The sequence below is a fragment of the Canis lupus genome, chromosome 18 (genome assembly GCF_003254725.2).
Source record: "Canis lupus dingo isolate Sandy chromosome 18, ASM325472v2, whole genome shotgun sequence".
NCBI classification, from domain to species: domain Eukaryota; kingdom Metazoa; phylum Chordata; class Mammalia; order Carnivora; family Canidae; genus Canis; species Canis lupus.
This window is the reverse complement of record NC_064260.1, coordinates 53,775,092-53,786,243: the sequence shown is the minus strand read 5'-3', so window position 1 is coordinate 53,786,243 and position 11,152 is coordinate 53,775,092. Positions and strand designations below refer to the sequence as shown.

The 11,152-nt window shown below is 43.1% G+C and overlaps 2 pseudogenes; both read left to right on the top strand.

The window, feature by feature from the left end:
* Positions 1-5,741: 5,741 nt before the first annotated feature.
* LOC112659564 (U2 spliceosomal RNA) lies at positions 5,742-5,918 on the top strand (annotated as a pseudogene).
* Positions 5,919-8,796: 2,878 nt separating this feature from the next.
* LOC112659566 (U2 spliceosomal RNA) lies at positions 8,797-8,977 on the top strand (annotated as a pseudogene).
* The last annotated feature ends 2,175 nt before the right edge of the window (positions 8,978-11,152 follow it).

Sequence of the window (11,152 nt, the reverse complement as noted above, 5' to 3'; positions counted from 1 at the left end):
AATTCCTGGGAAGGCGGGAGTTCCGTGAGCCCCGCCTGGAGCTGGGGCGCGAAAAAGGTGCGCATGCGCCTTAGGGAAGCGCGCGGGCGGTCTGGTCTTCTCCTGGGAGGTTGGTACCCGGCTTCCCCTGGGACTGAAGGGCGGAGGCTTCGCACGGACCCTGCCTCGGTCACGGCTGCCTGTCCCGGCACCCTGCCCTGAGCACCCCCCTTACCCACACACACCCTAAACCAGTGTGCGGCCTCCGCGGATCCCGCACCTCCCGAATCCTGGACTGGTGTCATCTGGGTTCCATGGCCGCCGCCTAGCCTGGTGCGCGGGGTCCTTAGGGGGTGGGGGTGGGGGGTCCCTTGCCTGGAAGTGAATCTGGCCGTCAGTGCTCCGCTTTTCTGACAGGTTCTGATTTTTCCTGAGCGGCCATCTAGGACCTACTGTCTGGTCCGCTGTCGCTGGGAATTGGGCTAATATTCGCTAATTTTGGAAGCGCTATTTTAAGCACACTACAGGAATTGGTTACTTTTTTTTTTTAATTTTTAATTTTTAAAGATTTTATTTATTCATGATAGCCACACAGAGAGAGACAGAGAGGCAGAGACACAGGCAGAGGGAGAAGCAGGCTCCATGCAGGGAGCCCGACGTGGGATTCGATCCCGGGTCTCCAGGATCGCGCCCCGGGCCAAAGGCAGGCGCCAAACAGCTGTGCCACCCAGGGATCCCACTTTTTTTTTTTTTTAATTGATTACTTTAATTCTCCCAAATCCCAAGCTGGCCCATAACTGGCCCTATTTTAAAGGTAAGGGGCCCTTATTCAGTCTGACTCCAGTGCCTGCACTTCGGACCACTATGCTTTACTGCTCTGATCACACAGTTACTGCTCGAGGTAGTCAGGGAGCCGGCAAATGCACAGAGAACAGATGGAATGTTCCCTGGGACTGTATCTCGATCTTTTTTTTCAATATCCTCTCCCCCGCTCCCCAGGAGTCTTAAAAAGACTACTCTCTCCAATCCCGCTAATGAAACTTTAATACCAACGGTACACTGTATATTTGTATGATGACCCTTTGGAGGGCCAGAAACCTCTTTAATGTCTAAGATTTTTTTTTCTGCCCCTCCTCCCGCCAAACCAATTGTCACTATTTTGGGCGCAGCGTTGCCCCTATGTGTGTCCCAGAGTAACTGAGAGAATTCCAATTTGAATACATTTAGGGACTAGAATAAGTTTATTTACTCAGTAAATATTAATTGCTCGTTCAAATACATGATTGAGAAGTTTTAACAAGATATATAGAAGAGGGCAGCCCCGGTGGCGCAGCGGTTTAGCGCCGCCGGCAGCCTGGGGTGTGATCCTGGAGACCAAGGATCAAGTCCCACGTCGGGCTCCCTGCATGGAGCCTGCTTCTCCCTCTGCCTGTGTCTCTGCCTCTGAATAAAAAAAAAAAAAAAAAAAAAAAAAAAAGAGAGAGAGAGAGAGACTCTGCCTGTGTCTCTGACTCTGAATAAAAAAAAAAAGAAAAGAAAAAAAAAGAGAGAGATAGAAGATATGAGGGTGCCTGATTGGCTCATTTGAAAGAGTCAGTGATTCTTGATCTTGGGGTCCTGAATTCAAGCCCCATGCTAGGGATAGAGATTACTTAAACAAACAAAATATGTGCATGTAATGAAACAAACTATGGACAGTTCAGAAAATCCAGAATAGGGATCCCTGGGTGGCGCAGCGGTTTGGTGCCTGCCTTTGGCCCAGGGCGCGATCCTGGAGACCCAGGATCGAGTCCCACATCGGGCTCCCGGTGCATGGAGCCTGCTTCTCACTCTGCCTGTGTCTCTGCCTCTCTCTCTCTCTCTCTCTGTGACTATCATAAATAAATAAAAATTGAAAAAAAAAATATAAAAAAAAAAAAATTAAAAAAAAAAAAAAAAGAAAATCCAGAATAGGTAGATAGGATATGGGGGGTTGTATATGGGAATAGGAGTTGGGAATGCTTTATAGAATGCCTGGCCTTGAAGAGTAGATAGACTGCAGGAATGGGAGTGGGGGGAGGATTTCAGGTAAAGAAAATTTGAGCATGGGCTCGCAGCTGGAACAGAAAGGAAGAGTATGGATGTCATTAATGAAAGATGGGCTGAAGGGGAATTGTATAATATAAAACTGGAAAAGATTTCCTGGGGAAGGCCAAATGAGGAAGGCCTGGAATGCAAAGATTATGTGAACTATAGATGATGAGGGGTAAAAACAGGTTTTTGAGCAGGGAGGTGATAGGAAATTGATAAATGGAGGGATAAATGCAGACAATGACATTGATTAGATTGTCATAGTAGTTTAGGCAATAGGGAAGTGGATTCTGTGCTAACAAGCATGATGGCAATGGGAATGGAAAGAGGGAATTTGGGTCTGGGATCTGCAACTTATACACCTGTAGATACGTAAATAATGCTATAAGCGATATGAACCAGAGGGGTCGGTGGCAAGGTAGGCAGCTTTTTAGCTCAGCTGGTTATTGTCCTGTTAAAACATCATCTCTGTGTGGAAAATCTGACCAAGAGGTTGCAGAAACCCAGAACTGTGTTTTAATTTGTCCATTTTGATGGCTCCCATCTAACTTGAAAATTTTAAGCACATTGTATAAGCCAATCCAAATATGCCTGTGAGTCAAAGGTGGCCTAAGTGTGAGTTTGCAGCCTCTTGCCTAGTGACTCAAAAGCAAGGGGATGTCAAAAACCCACATGAGGGCAGCCCCTGTAGCCCAGCGGTTTAGTGCCGCCTTCAGCCCCGAGTGTGATCCTGGAGACCTGGAATCGAGTCCCACATCAGGCTCCCTGCATGGAGCTTGCTTCTCTCTCTCTCTCTCTCTCTCTGTGTTTGTCATGAATAAATAAATAAAATCTTAAAAAAATATATATGCTCTTTTTGGAAGCTCCAAGGGGGGTAAGGGGAGAAAGCACCAAACAAGGCAGTGTTCTTGGCCCTTGAAGATCACAGGTGACATTCAGTTAATATTTATTCTACCAATATTTATTTGAGCACCTGCTAGGTGCAGGAAATATAACAAGAACAAAGCAGACAGTCTCCTTATGCTCCCTTGGTGCTTATATTTTGATGAGTAGATAGAGAAAAAAAAATACTATGTTAAGAGTTAAATGCCATGGTAAATGTTAAGCAGGGAAGGAGAGAGGGAATGCTGAGGTCAAAGGGAGGACTTGTCATGTTACTCAGACAGAGAGGGCCTTTATTTTTTTTAAAAAGATTTTATTTATCTGACAGAGAGCAAGAGAGAGTGAGAGCACGTATGCACAAGTAGGAGAGGGGCAGAGGGAGAGAGAGAAGCAGGGAGCCAAACATGCCCAATCCCAGGACCTTGGGATCATGACCTGAGCCCAAGGCAGATGCTCAACTGAAAAAGCCACCCAGGCACCCCTCCACTCCCATGATTTTAATGACCACCGTTATGCCTATAACTCCAGCCCAGGATCTTTTTCCTGCGCTTCATAGCTGTACATCCAGTTGCCTTCTGGATGAGTGTTTTTTTTTTTTTTAAGATTTTATTTATTTATTCATGAGAAACAGAGAGAGGCAGAGACAGAGGCAGAGGGAGAAGTAGGCTCCATGCAGGGAGCCCAATGTGGGACTCAATCCCGGGACTCCAGGATCACACCCTGGGCCGAAGGCAGACAGTCAACCGATGAGCCCCCCAGGCGTCCCTGGATGAGTGTTATCTCTTGATTGGTCCACAAACTTACCAACTTTTCCACAGATTTTTCACACAGACACACTATTTTAGCAAATGGAATTCAACTCACTCTTCGTTTCCACCCAATTGTCCAAGCCCCACCCTTCCACTACCCTAATTCAGGCCATTCATCCTGTGGTTTTCTTTTCTTTTTTCTTCCTTTCTTCCTTTCTTTTTTAAAGAGTTTATTTGAGAGAGAGTGTGTGAGCAAGCTGGGGGGTGGTGAGTGGGGCAGAGGGAGGAGGTGCAGACTTCCTGCTGAGCAAGGAGCCTGAAGCAGAGCTCAATTCCAGGACCCTCAGATCATGACCTGAGCTGAAGGCAGATGCTTAACTGACTGAGCCACCCAAGTGCCCCTTTCCTGTGATTTTTACAGCAAATGTAATCTGGTTCCCTGACTCTGGTTTCCTCCCTTCTAGTCAATCCATTTTCCACACTGGTGCCAGAGTGATCATTCCAAAGAAAACCTTTGTGGTCAGGGGACCCCTGAGTGGCTCAAATGAGTGTCTGCCTTAGGTTCATGGTGTGATCCTGGAGTTCAGGATCGAGTCCCACAATGGGCTCCCATAGTGGAGTCTGCTTCTCCTGCCTGAGTCTCTGTCTTCTGTCTGTGTCTCTCATGAATAAATAAATAAAATCTTTAAAAAAAGATTGTGGTCAGGTCTCTCTTCTCAGCTCATAATCCTTCAGTGTCCTTCCATAGTCTTTAGGCTAAAGACCAGACCATCAATATAGCTGTTAAGAGCCCTGCTTTCCTTGCCATTTTTTTTTTTAAACCACTGCTCCCTCACCAAGCCTGATCCACCCTGCCTCCCACTGTAATTCTTTTAGGTTCAAGAGATCATGCCTATGTAAATCATCATTGTATACCTGTTGCCTGGCAGAATGAAAGAGACTAAGGAGGACCCAGTATATATTAGTTTATCTCCATATTTTTTTTAAGATTTTATTTATTTATTCATAGACACAGAGAGAGAGGCAGAGACACAGGCAGAGGGAGAAGCAGACTCCATGCAGGGAGCCTGATGTGGGACTCGATCCTACGTCTCCAGGATCACACCCCAGGCTGCAGGCGGCGCCAAACCGCTGAGCCACCGGGGCTGCCCTATCTCCATAAATTTTGAATGACCTTTTTCCAGCCCCAATTCATTGCCCTGCAAATGGAATGAGCTCCTTGCTCAGAGAAGTCAGGCGAGTTTGCTGGGTGAGCAACTCTGCCCCCACCTGGCTGTAAGAGGCACTGCCTCCCCTAACGGAGGAGGAGGATATGCAAATAACCACTGCTTTGGCAGGAATTGGGAGACCTGCCAGTAACCTCAGTGGAGACACAGTCCCATTTTTTTTTAATTTTACTTTTAAGATTTTATTTTATTTAAACCTCAGTGGAGACACAGTCCCATTTTTTTTAATTTTACTTTTAAGATTTTATTTTATTTAAAAAATTATTTATTTATTTATTTATTTATTTATTTATTTATTTATTTATTTATGATAGTCACACAGAGAGAGAGAGAGAGAGAGGCAGAGACACAGGCAGAGGGAGAAGCAGGCTCCATGCACCGGGAGCCCGACGTGGGATTCGATCCTGGGTCTCCAGGATCGAGCCCTGGGCCAAAGGCAGGTGCCAAACTGCTGCGCCACCCAGGGATCCCTAAGATTTTATTTATTTATTTATGAAAGACACACACACACAGAGGCAGAGACACAGGCAGAAGGAGAAGCAGTCTCTATACAGGGAGCCTGATGTAGGACTCAATCCTCAGACTCCAAGATCACGCCCTGAGCCAAAGGCAGACGCTCAACCGCTGAGCCACCCAGGCGTCCCAGAAACGGTCCCAATTTGATAACAGAATTATCTGGATTGTGGTGGAGCTTGATATTGGGAAGGATTAGCCTGGTCTCAGGGAAGATGAGGATGTTGAAGATTATAAGGATGCCAGGCTCACATGTTGCATTTGTGCACTGCGGGAGGAAGCTTTGGGACTGGAGGGATGATGGGAGGTTGATACAGGTAGTATAGATTCTTGGCATTTTGGCTAAGATCAAGCGTGGTATCTGCTCTTATCAGTTTAACATCGGATATGTCCTCTATCTGAGGACAATGTATTCCATTGATTTTTGGAGTAGGGGCTGTCTAGGATCTTGCTTTGTGTACTCCATACATCATTTTCCTGGTCCCTGGGTGTTTAACAGGGTTGATACACTTGGAGTTGGAATAATGCCACATTAGGGTCTTTGGCCTGGGAAAAAGAGCTATCACAGTGGGAAATACAAAATAGAAATCTCTGAAACTGCCCCATTCCCATTCTAGTGATGTCCTTTCTTCTTCTCTTTTGAACCCATCCGTGCTCTAGCTCCTGTACCCACCCCTCCACCAAGGCCACTACTGACCTCATTCACGTAATCCTAGAAGATACTTGAATCTTTTTTTTTTTTTTTAGTAATCTCCAGGCTGGAACTTACAACCTAGAGATCAAGAGTCACATGCTCTACAACTGAACCAGCCAGGTGCCCCAAATACTTCAATCTTTCTTGACCTCTCAATAGCATTTGACACTATTGACCTGCCCTTCTTCCAGAAATGATCTCTACCCTTGCTTTCTGGGACCTTGCACTCTCCTGGGTCTCCTCTTCTTATTTGTTGACCATTCATACGATCTATCCCTACACTTTCTTCAGGGTTCTGTCTTAGGTCCTCTTGTTTTCTCATTTGCTATGCTCTGCCTAGAGCAACTTCCCCATCACCTTGGCCTCATTTACCATATCTATGCTGCCATGTCCCCAACATCATCTCACCCCAGGATCTCCTGGTCTGCATATCCTTGTATCTGACTGTTTACCAGACATCTTCATTGGAATGGCCCATAAACAGCTCAACTTGTCCAAAACAGAATTCATTGTCTTTTCCTACAAGCCTGTTCCTTATCCAATGTGCTCTCTTTTGCTCAATTGTCTAAGCCAGAGTTGGTTACTGTGCCCCTTGCTGATGCACTGTAAATGCTCTCCATCCAAACACTGCTGGGAACATATTTGTATTGGAGCAACTTGGATTTATTACTTATTACAGTGAGAAAAAACACATACCATGGGAAACTGCAGGGTAGTTAGGTAGGTAGTCGGAGGGTGTTAGAAAGAACTTATTATAGGACTTGGGATTGTGTTAGGTGATTTTGGGGAGGGTTTAAGCAAGTGAGGCTCTGGATTCAATGTTTTTAGGAAGTGGCATTGTTTTATTATTGGGTCTCTTAATAAGTCTTACCTAGAAGGAGGGAAGACTAGAATGAGGCTAATGGATGATGGGTAAAGAAGCAACAGTCATTCATATTAGCCATGATAGGAAGCTTTTTGGACTTTTGTGATTTGGACAATGTTCATGTTTTTTCTATGTTCAGATGTGATTATGGAATGGGCTTGTTTTGATCACAGAGTATCTTCATCTTATGTTGGTATTCTGAAAGTATGATCAGCAGGAGAACATCAAGGAAGGCCTTGTTGTAAGTGCTAGGCTAGTTTCTAGATGTCAGCAGCTACTTTTCTCCTTCTCAGTACCCTACTTAAGCCACTCTCCCCTGGATTTCTGCTACGGAGTCCCAACCTGGTTCCTTGGCTCTGACTTTACCACCTCCTTCTCCTTCTCCTTCTTCTTCTCTTTCTCCTTCTTCTTCTTTTAAGAGTTTGTTTTTAAGTGATCTCCATTCAACATGGGTCTTGAAATCACAACCCTGAGATCAAGAGTCTTGTGCTAGCCACTGAGCGAGCCAGGTACCCCTGACTTTATCCCCTTCTAATCCATTCTCCACATTATAGCCAGACTAGTCTTTCTTTTTCTTTTCTTTTCCTTTCTTTTCTTGTTTTTTTTTTTTTTTTTTTTTTTTTTTTTAAGATTTCTATTTATTTATTTTAGAAAACACAGAGGGAGAGGGAGAGGCAGACTCCTTGCTGAACAGAGAGCCTGTTGTGGGGCTCTATCCTAGGACCCTGAGATTATGACCTGAGCTGAAGGCAAACGCTTAACTGACTAAGCTACTCAGGCACACTTTATAAAAATTTTTTAAAATTTTAATTTAAAAAAATTTAAAAAATTGTATTTATTTGACAGAGAGAGTACAAGCAGAGGGAGGGGCGGAGGGAGAAGCAGACTCCCCTCTCTGGACCCTGGAATCAAGCTACTGAGCATCTATCTAGCTCCCTGCTGGGTGAGGAGTCTACTTCTCTCTCTTCCTCTTCCCTCCCCCTGGTTATACTCTCTGTCTCAATCAAATAAATAAATACAATCTTAAAAAAAAAATCTGAACTCAGCTAAAGATCCTCAGTGCTCCTCCTTTGCTTTTAGGTTCAAGCCTGTGCTTACCCGCAGAGCCTGCAAGGCCCACTTCGGTTTTTTTTTTTCAAATTTTATTTATTTATTCATGAGACACACACATACACACACACACACACACACACACACACACAGAGGCAGAGACTAGGCAGAGGCCCCCTGCAGGGAGCCAGATCCCGGACTCAATGTGGGACTCAATCCCTGGATGGTTGGATCACGCCCTGAGCTAAAGGCAGACTACCCAGGCGTCCCAGAATTTAGTTTTAATATCACTCCTGCACTCCTTCCCTTGCTCTACTTAACCCACATAAACCCCCTGTAATTCATTGATTGATTGTATGCCCTGTGCTATGGAGTAAACTCCGGAAGAAGTGGTTGGGAGAAATACTTGAACTGTAAACAACTTCCCCACAAAGGGAAGCTCCTTGAGGATGGACGCAGCGTCTGCCCCCTCCTGGCAGCAAGAGGCACTGTACCCATTAATGGAGGAGAAGGGATTGCAAATACAGAGTTCTCTGCTGGGAGCTGGGAGGAGGGCACTCACCTCTGGGAAAAATTCAATTTGAGAACAGAATTTCCTTATTTCCTGAACTGTGGAGAAATATGCCATTGGGAAGTTGTCCCAGGACAGGATTAGACTGGTTTTTGGAAGAGTTGAGATGTGGAATTTCATAAGGGACAGCTTTAATATAGCCTTGAGTGAAAGTTTGGGAAGCAAGTTGCAGTGAGAACTTTAATTTTAGATTATTTATTTATTTTTGGGCCCAAGATCATGAATAGTATGTGTTCTTATTTAATATTTCATAACTCCTCTACCTGAGAATACTTTATAAAGTGGATTTTTGGAACAGGGAGATTGAATAGAGGCTTGCTCCATTCATTCCACAAACCAATCTGATATTGCAGTACTTCCGTGAATGATGTGTCTCTCCCTCCCAACTGAATACTTGTCAGTTTAAATGCAGGCTGTTGGTATTCCACTGTATATTTTGGTTTCAGGGGGAAAATTGAAGATGAATCTGCTATTTCCCCTCTTTCTTTAATGCTATATATATATATGTATTTTTAAGATTATTTATTTATTTATTCATGAGAGACACACAGAGTAATGCTATATTTTTGATGCATATTTTGTCTTTTATGTCCTGGTTCTTTAAGATTTAGTCTTTATAAGAGCAGCCTGGGTGGCTCAGTGGTTTAGCACAGCCTTCAGCCCAGGGCCTGATCCTGGAGACCCTGGATCGAGTCCCATGTGGGCTCCCTGCATGGAGCCTGCTTCTCCCTCTGCTTGTCTCTCTGCCTCTGTCTCTCATGAATAAACAAATAAAATCTTTAAAAAAATTAGTCCTTATAGTTTTCTATTTAGAAATTTTCTACAAACTATTTTGCCCCCTAGTGATAGACCCTTTTTCAGATTACCAAATATTTATTGCTATAACCAAGTCTGCAGTGAAATCTGTAGTATGTTGCTTTGTGCACTTGTATGAGAGTTTCTCCAGTGTATACACCTAGTAGTAACATTTCTGGATAATCACAAGAGTATTTTCAGTACTATAGCTGTTGCAAATTACCCACATATTCTGAATTGCAATTCTCTGCTATTCCTGAATAAACCCATTTTTGCTGGTAAAATAACTGCCAGTTTTACTTTTAAGGTTAACAGTTGTTAGTATAGGGACACCTGGGTGGCTCAGAGGTTGGGCGTCTGCCTTTGGCTCAGGGCGTGATCCCAGTATTCTGGGATCAAGTCCCACATTGGGCTTTCTGCATGGAACCTGCTCCCCCTCTGCCTGTGTGTCTGCTTCTCTCTCTCTGTGTCTTTCATGAATAAATAAATAAAATCTTAAAAAAAAAGTTGCTAGGATAAATGGCAACTTAAAAAAAACATTTTCTAGTTTAGTTTTTTGCTACTGGTATACAGAACAGAATTATTTTGTGTCTAGTTTTTATTGAACCTTTATTCTAAAACTTTGTAGATTCAATTTGAGTTTTCTTTTTTTTTTTTTTTTTTTAAGATTTTATCTTTTAATAGTCTCTACACCCAACATGGAGCTCAAACCTACAACCCTGAGATCAAGAGTTTCATGCTTTACCAACTGAGCTAGTCAGGCACTCCTCAATTTGTTTTTTCTGTAAGTAGAGAAAAACATTTAGGTCTCAATTTTTCTTCCAAACTGAATGTTAGTTACCTATTTGTAAATTACTGATGGTAACCTAAATGTGAGACCCGAAACCATTAAATTCCTAGAGAAAAACACAGGCAGTAAGGTTCTGACATCAGCCATAGCAATATTTTTTCTAGGTATGTCTCCTGAGACAAGGGAAATATAAGCAAAAATAAACTATTGAGACCTCCATAAAATAAAAAGCTTCTGCATAGGGAAGGAAACAATCAACAAAACTAAAAGGCAATCAACTGAATGGGAGAAGATATTTGCAAATGACATATCCAGAAAGGATTAGTATGAAAAAAATAAAGAACTTATACAAATTAACACCTAAAAAAATAATCCAGTTAAAAACAGGCAGAAGATACGAACAGACATTTCTCCAGAGAAGATATCCAAATGGCCAACAGACACATGAAAAGATGCTCAATATCATTCATCATGAGGGAAATGCAAATCAAAGCTACAATGAGATATCACCTCATACCTGTCAGAATGGCTAAAATCAATAACACAAATGTGGAAAAAAAGGAGCCCCTGTACTGTTGGTGGGAATGCAAACTGATGCAGCCACTGTGGAAAACAGTATGGAGGTTCCTCAAAAATAGAACTACCCTACGATTCAGTAATTGCACTGCTGGGCATTTATCCCCAAAATACAAAAATTCTAATTCAAAGGATTACATACACCCCTATGTTTATAGCACCATTATTTACAATAGCCAAATTATGGTAGCAGCTCAAGTGTCCATTGACAGATAAAGGAATAAAGAAGACATGGTATATACACACAATGGAATATTATTCAGGCATAAAAAGGATGAAATCTTGCCATTTGCAGCACTGTGAATGCAACGCTGAGTGAAATAAGTCAGGGAAAGACAAATTCCATATGAGTTATTTTAAAAATTTTATTTATTTATTCATGAGAGACACAG